Below are 14,713 nucleotides of genomic sequence, written 5' to 3' on the forward strand. Positions count from 1 at the left end.
TCCATTCAAATTATCTTGCACAAATTTGTGCCCTGTTGAACTTTCACAGTTGATTCAACAAGGCTTCTGTACTTTTACAGAGGCAAAACCATTCCTCTGATGGTCTGTGCAGTGCTGCTTGTGATTTTATTGGGCATGCCCAGATTCCCATGATCTGTCCTTGTCCACACTTATGGAGTGCGTATATTAGTCTTATGCACAAAAAGCATTCATAGTGATCCAGACACGTGATTCAATATATCCATATTGTTGTATTCAGTAACAGCCCATTCTAAGGACATGTTTATTATGCCTTGTTTATGTGTATTGCTATGCAGCACTGCTGACAGTAGAGGGCACCCTCTTCAGTAGTCCAGGGAGAATCCTGGGATTCTGTGGTTATGGCACTTGCTGCAGTCTGTTGAAAGACTACAACCAAAGCCTTCTGTGTGTGTGTGTGTGTGGGTCAAGCTTCTACATATACTTTCATAGTACAGGTATGGGATCTGTTATCCGGAAACCCGTTATCTGGATAACAGATAGGCTGTCTCCTATAGACTCCATTTTATCCAAATTATCCAAATTTTAAAAAATTATTTCAATTTTCTATGTAATAATAAAACAGTGCCTTGTACTTGATGTACAGGATGTAACTGTTGCTGTGGGCCTTTTGGAAAAGGGCTAGGTTCTCTGGCAGCAAGGACCTATTTGCTACCCTAAAGGCTCTCTGAATGAGGGGCAAGCTGCTGATAAAAGAATGGAATCTTAAAGAACTGTGAGTGCAAGTGACACTGCTATTTCTGTTTTTTACTACGACATCAGTTGGTGTCTTTCCCAGGGCTAATGAAAGATGCACGTTGCTGATCCTACTGCAAAGTTAGATGACCCTGCTGTATAAAAAGAAGTTTTATATCTGTTTGCTTGGTTTTTGAATAAAACAAAGGCATAGTCCAACGTATATTTTAACTGGTGTCCTGTCTCTTATTTACAGAAAACGTGCTGCCACACAGCCAATAGAACCTCCCCTGACTTCATTTGCAGACCATCAACCTGAGTAAAGCTTTCTCCAGCCTGATGTTTTCCCATAGTCATTCATATATTAGTTAATCCGATTGGAAAATCTGGTCAGCCAAGGACAATATCGGTTTGTGTCCATGGACCATGGCAGACCACACAATACAGATTCACTCTTCTTGATCTTATTTATGACCTAAGGTTAGGGCCAGATGTAGCAGATCTCGGCATGTGGAGAAACACAGGTCAAGAATCATCTATCAAGAATCATCTTCACAGTTCCATGTATCCGCACCCAGATACATTGCTTCTGCTCAGGTGCAGGCAGATGCAGAGGATTTCGTATGAATTTTATGGTGGAAACGCAAAAGTTTGCATTTTGGTGGCAAAATATGCATTACCCGACTGCACCCAAGCTGAGACAAGGGGGCAGATTTACTAAAGGGCGAAGTGGGCGAAAATTTGCCAGATATCCAATCCGCAGGGACATCACTAGCGAAAGAGACCATCGGTAGAGCAATTTTGCACCCTTTTCGCCCAGGCAAACAATCGTTACTCAGCAAATTCACTAGACTTTTCCATTACGTTACCCCTTTCGCCAGAGTTTCCTTCGCCAGCTTAGACCTGGCGAACTGATAAGATAAAGCTACATCCTCCTCAATCTTATGTCAGTGACATCATATCCTGTATGCCGAAAAGTTATAAAAATGATTTATATTTTAAAGTCGGATTTTATTTAAAATTTGTCACTGTTAAAATAATTTGTTTTAATATTTTTTTAACCATTTGAGGGGCATGCCACATTTGTTTTAAGGTGAACTCATGTCTAGGGCAATAGAGGAACTCTTTTGCCTTTATTTTGCTTCCTTGAACATTTTTAATAATAAGTGGCCACATCAAGCATTTGTACCAAAATAAGTAATAAATACATACAGTATATATGACCAATATGTACTCGCTCTATTCAAATTGACCTAAGCGTAAGTGTATTTGTGATTTTTGATAGGCAGAAATGAATGTTAGCGAAAGTTCGCGCTGACGAAGGTTACGCTAGCGAAACTTTGCTAGAGTTTGGCTGCAGACGTGCAACTTCAAATTTTAGTGAATTAGCTCACTGGTCATGAATTTGCACCTGTCGAAGTGTGACGAAGCCTTCGTAGGCGAAAATTCTGCCTTTAGTGAATTGTCCCCAATGTATCTGTGTGCAGTCATATAGAACAGCTGAGGAGCAGTAGGAGCAGTGGAGGAGCAGATTTTATCAGCCCGTACATGGCCACCTTCAGTTTTAAAAGTGTAAAATACTGTGCCACCAGTAGGTGTCCCCATCATGCCATTAAAAACTATTCTTAAAAATAGTTTCATACTGCAAGTTATAAGATATAAAAATATACATTGTTACAATACGATCTATGATAGAGATTGACACATATTCAATTACAATCTTTCATTCTTTCTGTTACATTTGTATCTGGTTCTCTATTTCTCTCAATTGGATGATCTCTAAGAAAGACAATTTTCCTCAATTCTTAAATTTATGTCAGAAAACAATTATATGCTACTTGCCCATTAAGACCCCTGGGTGCCACGCAATCTAATTTGTGAATCCAGAAGGCCTCTCTCTTAAATCATTTTCAATTTTTCCACCCCTGTGTTTGCTTAATCAGGTCAATAGGCATGCATCTAAATGTAGATGCATCATGTTTAAACTCAGCCCAGTGTTTGGCCATTGGCTGTTGCGCTATATCTTGCTTCTTTTATCTCTCTTCACTTGTAATCACTCTATCTGGGTCACTCGAATATTTGCCCTGTGCATGCCAATCCTCTCTTTTAGCTGTCTGTTTGTTTTTCTGCAATAAATTAGCCCACAGGGGCATTTGATGATATATATCACCATCGTCGTCTCGCAAGTCATCCTGTGTTTGATCTTATATTAATTCCTGGTGTAAGGGTGTGTGAAGTACAGTACGTACCCAATATGAGGCTACTGCACATCACACAACACTTTCATCTGCATACTCCAGGTTGCTCTTTAAGACTACTTGCCCTCGAGTACCCAAATTTAGGTTGTTTTGGAACTTTTTTTGCTAGTTGTTCATCTGTATTTATAAATATATAAGCGCGCCACACTTTGCCAGGCGTATTTTCGCCAGCGCTCTGCAAATTCACTAAAATCCGAAGTTGCGCAACTACGATTCTTAGTGAATGTCCCACAAAGAGTTCAAACTTTAAAATTGACACACTCTGGGTAAATAAGGTTTGAATATGAGAGTGTATGTGGTTGTAAAACTACAACATTAAGAAATATACTACACTTTGTTTTTGAATATATTCTTCTTCCTTCCTTTTTATTTCCTGGTTTGCTATGTGCTCACTCTCCTGTGATTTTAAGTGATGACTCACTTACATTTTTGAGTTGTACAAGTATTAATTCTCTATTGTGAGAGAATAGGATCTGAAATCTGCATGGATGCTTTTAAAGTTTTTAAAGCATGCAGAAAGTTGCCGAATCTGAACCCTGTAAGAAAATAAAAGAATAACAATTAGACTTTGTAATAACCAAAGAAGTGCCGGGTCAGGCCAGGCCAGCCGGGTGCTGTAACTGCGCGCAACCGGGGACGCGCGTGCGTAACTGTGCGCAACCGAGTGCAGTCGTGCGCAAAGCACTTTGATTTCAGTGAGCGCACCCACTTTTTACTGAGGTAACACTTGCCGGCCTCTAGTTCCAGACCTGCTCAGAAGTGACCAGATATCTGCAACACAGTGACTGATTGATTGATTGCCTCTGAATGCGCTGCCCATGAAAACAGATAATTTCTTGCAATAACACCAGAGTTGTGGGATCTCTGTCCCTGTAATATTTTTTAAATGCTGATATAGAGATGAGTACTCAGGATTTTCTATCAGTTTATTTTCCCAACAAGCTAATGTTGAATAAGTGTGAGACAGGAAGGGCAAAGGGAGAGAGGAAAAATACAGAGAAAAAGTGTGAGAGAGTAAGTGTGGGGGAGAGGGAGAGGAATGAGACAGAGTAAGTGTAGAAGACAGAGAGGGGAGAAAGGGAGAGAGAGAGAGTGTGTAAGTGTGGGAGAGAGTGTCAGAGAGAGAAAGAAAGAGATGGATAGGAGAAAGACAGACAGGGTAAGTGTGAGAGAGATGGAGGAAGAAAGACAGAGAGTCAGTGTGGGGGAGAGAGAGACCTAGCTAATATTGTGAGTGTTGACTGTTGAGGTCTAAGACTGGGATGGTAAGACAAACCTACTTTCATGCATGCCAGGCTGTAATCAGTCATTGTATGCCAGGCCTGCCAGTGATCATTGTGTTGTGTCAGCTGGCAAAGCCTCCCAGTGGAAAAGTTATGAGGCTGCTTATCTAAGTGCAGATGTGTCCCTTCCCTCATTGAAGCATATACAAGCCCTTTGCTTCCCATTGCCCCAAACCACAATGTGGGATTATTCCGGCTGCTCCTACTGGAACCAGATCTAATTTATTCACAGGTGGATACAGAACCTGTCTCATCTCTAAAAAGAGTGGAGGGACCTTTGCAAGCCTGGGTGGAATCTTGATCCAGATGAGAAACTGAGGGTGTTTGTGTGTGTGACACGACCTGCGCTTGAGCAAATGGGGTCTCTGCGCATTGCACATGTATTGTGTATAATGAGCTGCAGGGTGGTATTGTATGAGGTGTTGCGTTTGGTATTTAAGCAGAGTGAGGGTAGGCTTCTGGAAAGAAGTGCATTTTAAGAGATTTCTTGAAAGCAGAAAGGTTGGGAGAAAGTCGGACAGACCGTGAGAGAGAGTTCCAGAGGAGGGGTGCAGCCCTTGCAAAGTCTTGAATGCGAGCATGTGAGGAGGTAATGAGAGAAGAGTTGAGTAGCAGGTCAGTAGAGGAGCGTAGTAAGTGGTTGGGTGAGTATATAGAGATGAGTTCAGAGATGTAGGGTGGGGCAGAGTTATGAAGTACTTTGAATGCCAGGGTCATTTAATTTGAATTTGATTTCTGAAAGGTAGTGGAAGCCAGTGCAGGGATTGACAGAATGGCGAGGCAGAGGAGGAGCGGTTGCTGAGGTGTATGAGCCCTGCAGCAGTGTTCATGATGGACTGGAGAGGTGACAGTCTCTGGAGAGAAAGGCCAATTAAAAGAGAGTTACAGTAGTCTAGACGTGATATGACGAGAGCGTGAATAAGAATTTTGGCAGCATCTTGGGTGATAAATGATCGTATTTTGAAAATGTTCCTTAGGTGGAAATTACATGATTTAATAAGTGACTGAATATGAGGAATGAATGACACTGGTGTTAGTTGGAGGAAAGAGAACCATTTCAGTTTTAAAGAGGTTTAATTTAAGGTAGCGTTGCGACATCCAGGTAGAGATAGCGGACAGGCAGGAGGAGACGCGAGTTAGGAGTTCTGGGTCGAGATCAGGAGATGAGAGATAGATCTGCGTATCGTCAGCATAGATGTTATGTTCAGTTTTAGAGAGGTTTAATTTAAGGTAGCGTTGCGACATCCAGGTAGAGATAGCAGACATGCAGGAGGCGAAGCGAGTTAGGAGTCCTGGGTTGAGATCAGGAGATGAGAGAGATCTGAGTATTGTCAGCATAGAGGTGGTAGTGGAAACCATACGAGTTGATTAATTTGCCGAGGGAGGAAGTATAGATGGAGAATAGTAATGGTCCCAGGACAGAGTCTTGAGGAACCCCAACAGAAAGAGGTAGAGAGAAGATGCTACTCCATTGTAGGAGACACTGAAGGAACGATTGGTGATGTTAGAAGAGAACCAGGACAGGGCTGTGTCACAAAGGCCAAGCGAATGGAGGGACTGGAGGAGGAGAGGGTGATCTACAGTGTCATATGCAGCTGAGAGATTAAGCAGTGTTAGTAGTGTGAAATGATTGTTGTCTTTTTACTTGCCATTTATTTACAATAATTACACATTTCTTTTCCACTTACCTTCTCTGTCCAATCATATAATCATCTATATTCTATAATCATATAATCATATATTTTAAAATATCTTTATCTATCGGTAATTTGTATTATATATATCATGACTTTTGTATATGAAATTCCATGTATGTATCTCTCGTCTGTATGGAATTAAATATATATTAAAATTGTTGACAGTCTGAAATATTAGTACACAGTGTACTTCAGTACTTAGCTGTCCCATTCTGTGAGTTTATGTGACCCAGCAATGTTACACACAGTACGTTTGTTGCTTCTAGACATTTCCACTTCACAGATGACTTCACTTCCAGGGCTCTTACAGGGGAGACATATGACTGAAATTCCCTCAGCTTTTCAGTACAGCCCATTATACTGCCACTGTTTATTGCTGATGATATGCCAGTGTGCAGAATTAAACACAAGGGTCATCAATGGGTGAGGCTTATATAACAAGAAAAGAACATTAAAGGAACTGCCCACACTCTTTATAACACAGCCTGACAGCTTCCCTTGGTAAATATAAACACCAGTGCTGTGTATTTAGGAATAGTCTCCCTCCCTTCACAAGGAAGACAGCGTGTCCTTCCCAAAATAGGTAAACTACTAAACATTATGGGGGCCTGAAAATGATTTGCTGTGGGGCCCAGTAATATCTAGTTACACCACTGGTTACAGGCACTGATCTGATTGCAAAACACTTTTGTATGATTGCAGGACAATCCTTGAGCTAATTAGCTTTTCTGTTGCATTCTTTGTAAAGAGTTCTGCAAGGAATGAGAAATAAAATGTAGTCACAACGAACAAACATGATACAGAGTATAATCTTGGAAACTAAACTATGTTTTCATTGGCTAACAGTATTCTCAATTTGCATGAGAGTAAAAGCCTTTACAATAGATGTTATAATCTGGGGAGCACTGGCATAATTTCCAAAGCAATGGGAGCCTGGACTAGTTAGTAACTGCATTACCCCTCTACCTGCCTCTGCATCTATCCGCCCTGTCGCTACCCTTCTGATGTACAAACCATTGTATGTACTGTGGGGGTGGATGGCACAGTAGGATCATCATAACCTGGTGTGACCGGGGACTCCCCTTGCATCACTTCTGGGGAGCACAGGGGTAAGGTGCTACAGAGCTCTGCACTTGCTATGATGTAGAAGTGCAGAAAGTTTCATAACTACAAGAAACATTTTAAAACCTTGTTTTATTAATATATGTTTACGTTAATCAAAAGGAAATCTAAAATATTCAGTTGTGATTGGTTGTGGAGTGTTGAGAGTTGCTATTCTAAAATACTCTGACTGCAGGTGACCTCAGGCTTTAATGCTCAGACATAAAGTAGTTTACAACTCCAGAGAAACGTGTATAGGATTGCAAAGCGTATGCCTTTAAAATTACACATTATTTCTCCAGCATGAAAAAGTTTTACACCTCAACAAAACATAGCAATTAGGGGTTTACCACTGTCAACACTTGTAAGATCTATTGTCTATTTAACACTTAGCATCTGATCTTTAGGGTAAGGCCAGATGAGGAGATTCGGGGAGATTTTGACGCCTGGCGACTTATCGCCACATCTTTTGCGCGACTATCTCCCCGAACTGCCTCAGCGGTTTTTCCCCATAGGCTACAGCGCAAAATCACCTGCGCAAATGCACACGCGGCGATGCATTTTCAATATCGCCCAAAGTTGCCTTGGCCAGTTCGGGGAGATAGTCGCGCAAAAGACCCTTAATGTAACTGTAGTTTGCATTTATTATTTTAACCTGTAGTGTTCAGGGCCAGATTTACATACAGTAGCAGGCTTTGTGCACATGCGCAAATTTTCAGCATTGAGTACTGGGGATTGATGCACAAGGAATTTTAAAAACAATTGTATCTCCTGCTTCTGAATAAAAGACAAGGCTCCCCGTCGGGAATCAAACCCCAGTCTCCAGCAGGGATACTTATTACTCTACTAACAAGGACTGGCTGGGTGCATGTTTTGAGAATTGGCTGACTGTAGAGTTTGAAGATTGGCTGGCTATAGAATTTGAGAATTGGCTTGCTGTAGAATTTGAGAATTGGCTGGCTGTAAAGATTGAGAATTGGCTAGCTGTAGAATTTGAGGATTGGCTGTAGAGTTTGAGTGCTGTTCTTTGTTACATATGACTATAGTAGTAGAATGTTGTACCATGTTAGCAAAATATTAAGAGCCAGAAAAAAGGTGATACATTTTATTGTATCATCTGTAGTGAACTTTCAGAACTACTTAGGTTCCATGGTATACCATGCCTGGAGCAAGGACCTAATTTGGCTTGCATTTTTTTTATCTACTTATTTAGGCAATAAAAGGCATCACCTACTCTATATTTTCTAGTTCTTATATGTGTGCCTTCAGTTCAGTGAATTAGATACCAATAAATAAGAGAAAAGGCCATCAAGGTTCCTAATTTATTATGATGATACGAGCTACGAGCATAACTAAATTCAAAACGCTTTTTTTGTGCATGTGTGCATAAACATCTCCGAGATGTTTATTGCTTTTTTAATACTTATATAACGTAAAGGTTACCACAATTTTAAATTATTGTGACTAATTTAAAATTGTATACAATGCTTCTAAATAAATGACAACCTCCCCATCAGGGAATCAAACCCCGGTCTCACGCGTAACAGACAGGGATACTTACCACTATACCAACAAGGATCAGCTGGCTGTAGAATATGGGTGTCATACCATGTTATATTTGTATATATCTTTACATTTTTGTTTTTTAAAAAATTCAATTCAAAAGGGACCAACACCTTTAGTAATTTAGTCGGGGACCAGGAAACCCCTGTGAACGAGGTTAGCTAGAGACAGGTTATATCTATATATCTGACTCTATAGGAGAGTAAGATAGAGAGCTCAGGTAGCAAGAGCAGCTTTGTGCTCTATCGAGGATCTGTAGCAGGGAGTAGCTTCCCAGGGCTCCTAAACTGCCTTAAGTGAAGGGACCACAGTGGATAGGGCATCAGGCTAGACTCCTTCTTCCTGACCACTCCACTGGGTGGGATCCGGACCACTTTGACGTATATCTGCCAGAAGGAATTGATGTACTGCTTGGCTACAATGCATTATGGGAGTCACATTCCTCAACTGTGTCATCCAACCTGTTCTAGCATATGATTTTACATCTGCCTATACCTCATCTTATCTAAGTAAATCTGTGGTCATTTGTCTTGAACAAATAAACTATCACCCTTGTTTCACCATAAGAACCTCCTGGCGTCCATCATTATTCCTGTTTTTATGCCCGGTGCCTGAGAGTTGAAGTTCTACTACACCCTTACTGAATTCTTCCACTTAGCTAAGACCCTGACCTTGAAGTGTTGAGTCACATGTAACCTATGCTCCTATCACTAGCTGGACATTAACCCCTTTTTGGTCTGCCTAGCCAAATTAGCGTTACATAAGATATAGTCTCCTGCGTGACATACCTAACACAGCCTTCTGAAAACATCTTTTTAGATATCGTCTGTACAAGATATTGGAACATGGCTTTTGAGTAGGTAGGACTTAGAGAGTAGTGAAGCAGAGAAAACAACCTGGTTAGGGTGAGACAGGCTAAAAGGCTAATGTAGTTCCTTGTTATATTTGTGTCTTAAAGGGGATTCACTATTTCACTATTGTGAAAATTAAAGCTCAATATAAGTTTCACCATGCGGAAATAATACATCTTCTAAATATAATCAATTATAAATTCTGAACCATTTCTGAAATAACCAAGTTACACTTCACTCTCAGCATTGGTTTTCATGCAGGAGTTGGGAATCTGATTTTGAATGACAGATCCAATCTGCAGTCCTAATAGAGCTCTTTAATTATAAAATCACAAGAAATCCTGTATCTCTACATGCAGGATGTGTGTCAAAGTCAGTTATTTTGTTAGAGTTTGATTGTACTGAATCAGTTATTTGAGTGAGGTCAAATGCATTTGCTGGGAACAGGAGCCCCACCGAAAAGATATATTGGATCTAACTGTCAATGTCATCTGACACCCAACTCTAGCATAAAGAAAGAATGAAGAGAGACAGATGCTGAGATAGGGACAGTGAAGGCAGCGCCTGATTCGCTGGGCTGGCGCCCCTAGGCCGTGCGCTCCGCGCGGTCCTAGTGCCCGCCCGCACTACCACACGCTGGTGCAAAAGCGACAGCGTGCGCGCGACGGAGCACTGGGGAGTACAGGCTCCCCACAGAGCGGCTGGGCGGCATGCCGCCCCCAAAAATGTGCCGCCCTAGGCCCGGGCCTATGTGGCCTCGCCAAAAATCCAGGCCTGAGTGAAGGTAAACTTGATTTCAGAAATGGTACAATTTTGGTACAATGGTACAATGGTAATTTTTCATTTATTTAGAAAGTTCAGTGAATTAGATATTACTGAATGGGAGAAAAGGCCATCAAGGTTCCTTGTGTAGGTCCTTTGATAAATAAAAAAGAGAGTACTTTCAAAAACTGCATCTTTCTTCTGTATTTATTTGTAGACAGAAGCTAATTTGATAGAGAGCCTGCGATAAAGCAAATAGTGTTTTAAGTTATTGTTTTACATAAAGTCTTTTAAAAATGTATTCTGCTTAAAAATAAAATTTTCAAAACATAGTAACTAGATAGTAACTAGAAAGGCTGTGCAAAATAAAAAATGTAATCTACAAAGGCTGGAGTGAATGTATGTCTAGAGTAACAGTCAGAACCCCACTTCCTGCTTTACATCTCTCTAACGCTTAGTCAGCAACTTAAAAGGGGGTGACATGGGACATAACTGTTCCATTAGTTTGCTCCCCTCCAGCTATCACATCTGTGTCACCGCAGCCCCTTCACAATGGGGAGCTCCACCAATGAGGCAAGTTGAGGCACTCGCCTCAGGCGGCATCGCCCCCCTGTTTGCCAGGGGCAGCAAAAATGGCTGTCCTGGTAACTAAGAGCCAAATTTCCGCTTTTCAACCTGGAAATTTGGCTCTTCTAGTGCAGAGAGCGGAATCGCGTTCTCTGAACTAGCGACGTGGACCACCCGACCCCTCCGATGCAACGTGGACCGCCCCCCCTCGGGCACTGAAGAGGTGGGGGCAGCAAGGAAGGTCGCCTCAGGCGGCAAAATTACCAGGATCGCTCCTGCCTAAGGCGCCCAGTTGGCTTGACTTGGCCCTGCTTCATAGATTACATTTTTGGCTAACTATCTAAATTAAAAAAAAAAATGTATTTTGTGCAGCCTATCTATTTACTTTTTATCCTTACACTGAACAAATTTTTTCTTTTGCAATGTTCCTAACTTGCGCTGAGTGTCAAACTGTTTAATCTACTTTACCATCCTGCTTAGTTAAGGTTATCTAGTCACAGTGTTTGATCTTTTACTTATTTTGATTAAGGAAAACTATACCCCCAGAATGAATACTTAATGGAACAGTAACACCAAAATTAATGACAATATAATTTCCTGTTGTCCTGCATTGATAAAACTGGTGTGTTTGCTTCAGAAATTCTGCTACAATTTATATAAAAAAAGCTGCTGTTTAGCCATGGGGGCAGCTATTCAAGGGTGAAAAAAGTAGCAAAGGCACAGGATAAGAGATAAGCTCTGTAGGGGATTTTTCTGTTATACTGTGTATCCTGTGCTTGAATTAATGCCCCCATGGCTACATAGAAGTTTATTTATATAAACTATAGTTGTGTTTCTGAAGCAAGCATATCAATTTTACTAGTGCAGGTCAGTTGTAAATTATACTGTCATTCCTATACATCACTTTCATTTTTTGGGGGCACATTTACTATGGGTCGAATATTGAGGGTTAATTAACCCTCGATATTCGACCATCGAAGTTAAATCCTTCGACTTTGAATATCGAAGTCGAAGGATTTACCGCAATCTGTTCAATCAAACAAAAATTTTCCTTCGATCACAAATTGCTAGGAAAGCCTATGGGGACCTTCCCCATAGGCTAACATTGGTGCTCAGTAGGTTTTAGGTGGTGAAGTAGGTGGTCAAAGTTTTTTTTAAAGAGACAGTACTTCGACTATCGAATGGTCGAATAGTCGAACGATTTATAGTTCGAATCGTTCGATTCAAAGTCGAAGTCGTAGTCGAAGGTTGAAGTATCCAATTCGATGGTCGAAGTAGCCAAAAAAAAACCGTTGAAATTCAAAGTTTTTTTCCTTCTAATCATTCACTCGAGCTACCGTAAGTAAATGTGCCCCTTAGTGTTTCTGTTCCTTTAGGGTTTAAGCACACGGCCAGATTCAGGAAGATTTAGTTGCCTGGTGACTCACAGGGGGCTGATTTATCAAGGGTCAAATTGAAAATTCTAATTTTTTAATTTTTTTTTTGGTCAAAATTGTCAAATTCAAGCAGGGAATTATTCAAATTCGGTTTTATAGATTTATCATACTCTGACCATTTAAGAATTCGAATTTGACTATTCGCCACCTAAAACCTGCCGAATTGCTGTTTATGTAAATGGGAGAGGTCCAGTGATCAATTTGGAGATGTTTGCAGCCTTCCTTACATTCGAGTTTTGTTCTGAGAATCGACTTGAATTCGATTCGAATTCTCGGGTCGTTTCAATTTGTTCACATTTTAAAAATGTTATTTTAATTATAAATTTCGATTGGTCGATTTTCTAATTTATGAGAGTATAGGGGAGTTTTAAAAAAACTCACATGAATTTGAAATTTGACCTTTGATAAATGTGCCTCTAGGTGTTTACCACCTTTCATATTCTTTTCAGACACTTCCATGAATATGTACAGTGTACCTGTAAAAAAAAAGCTAATAATAGTTTTGTCCACTAGATGGTGCTTATGCCACAGGCCGTATGTTGCCTAAGGCTAGTTCCAGTTCCATCTAAGATCTTGTGTGCTGTCTCAGAATGCAAAGCTTTGTTTGAATCTAAACACAATATGCAGTTTACATGTGATGGCCAAATGGAGTCACATGTAATGAGTTCGCACACTCTAAATAATATACAAAAAAAAGGTGGTATAAAGTAATTTCTTTTATGTAGATAAAAAAAGTACAACAGATATAAGGATATCAGAAATGTTAATGTTGACATTATCTTAGAACCAGTGAAGTAAGTGTAAATGCATCTAATATTGTACAACATGTTACATTTACTGATATGTTTATACTTTTGGATAAATAAAAAGCAAATACACAAAAAAAAGTACAACAGGTAAATCAATATCTTATACAAGATTTATACACAATAGTACTGATAAGCATATATATACCACCAATTTAGTAAGTTCAAAGCAAAAAAAAGAAAAACAAACCACAAGGAATGGATACAGAATGAGAATATCCAAATGTTTCGGCACACTAGCCTTTGTCAAGGAAGATTCTCAGAATCCCATTACATGTGACATTAAGCTTTTGGGTTACTTGTTGATACTTTATCCTTTTATACATTTGATACTTTATCCTTTATACTGTATCCTGCTACTTTAATTATAGATTTCATATAACTTGTAATAATGCACAACCATGTTTGGGGATCAACTATTAAACCCTCCTGCTCCTGTACTCTCTGACACTGGTTAATGGGGTTGCTGGTAGTAGTGGTTCAAGAAGTACTGAGACCCACATGTTGAGCTCACTGGATACATTTGTATGTATCCATAAATTTGTATTTATATTTTTAAAAATATAAATTATTTGATTAAAATTGAGTATTGAGATGACCTTCACATAATTTGAAGTGGTTTGGATAACACATTTCCGAATAATGGATCCCATGCCTGTATCTATCTTGGACACACAACATGAAACTGTACTACAAAATCTTAACTCCCACTCAGGACTCAGTCCTTCCAAAAAATGTAATAATTTAAATAAGGATTAACAATGCCTTTATGTTATCTTGTTTAGATGCTGACCCAAAGCCTGATACAGTATTGCCTTGTGCAGCTGCTATCACTTGTTCAGCCGTCAGTTTTTGCTTTTCATGCTTAGCTGTAGGCTTGGCAGATGGAACCCTGACTATTTAAAGGGGACCCATCACCCAAAAAAATTATTCCAAATCCTATTTTATCACGCCAGTCAAGCAAAATTAACTTTAATTACACTGTATAAAATATTTGAATCTTTTTCCCTTCGGTCTGGGAACTCATAATTTAACAAGCAAGCAGGAGCCATTTTGTAGAAACTGTTGTTAAGGCAAGCATCTCAGAATTTTGGTTGGCACCAGGATGGCAGAAACAGATGATTAGTTCTAGTAAGGCTTTTGGGAATATTTTAATTTACAGTACAAAAAGAAAAAATAATTCCTTCTGTTATTAGTGGTGTTCCAAATTATATTATGTAATATACAAATATGGGACAGATTGCTATCCAAATGTTATCGAAATTTTTACCAAAAACAGGAAAAATCCACTGCAGAAATAAATGCACAATGATTGCAATAGATGTCTGGACAGGGCACGAAAGGAAAAAGCCTAGCTGGACTGTATTGGTTGTGTATAGGAAAGCATTCCGTTGCTATCCAAATGTGCTCTCCTCTGTGTTTTAATTGAACTGAGTTGGTAATTAATTAAGTTAAAAAGAATCCAAGAAATAGGAATGATTGCTTTTTAGGTAGAACACAGCTATAGTAACAAAGACTATTTAGGTGCCACTTTATCAAATAGGTTTCATGTAGAATCCCTAGCAATCCACACTGTTATATCTGTACTATCAGTTGCAAGGGGATCCTGTACTTAATATCTGCCCTTTAATAGGGTTATTCAGGTGGACTGGGCCTCTCTCTACTGCTGATCTCT

Source organism: Xenopus laevis, chromosome 3S (genome assembly GCF_017654675.1).
Source record: "Xenopus laevis strain J_2021 chromosome 3S, Xenopus_laevis_v10.1, whole genome shotgun sequence".
NCBI classification, from domain to species: Eukaryota; Metazoa; Chordata; class Amphibia; order Anura; family Pipidae; genus Xenopus; species Xenopus laevis.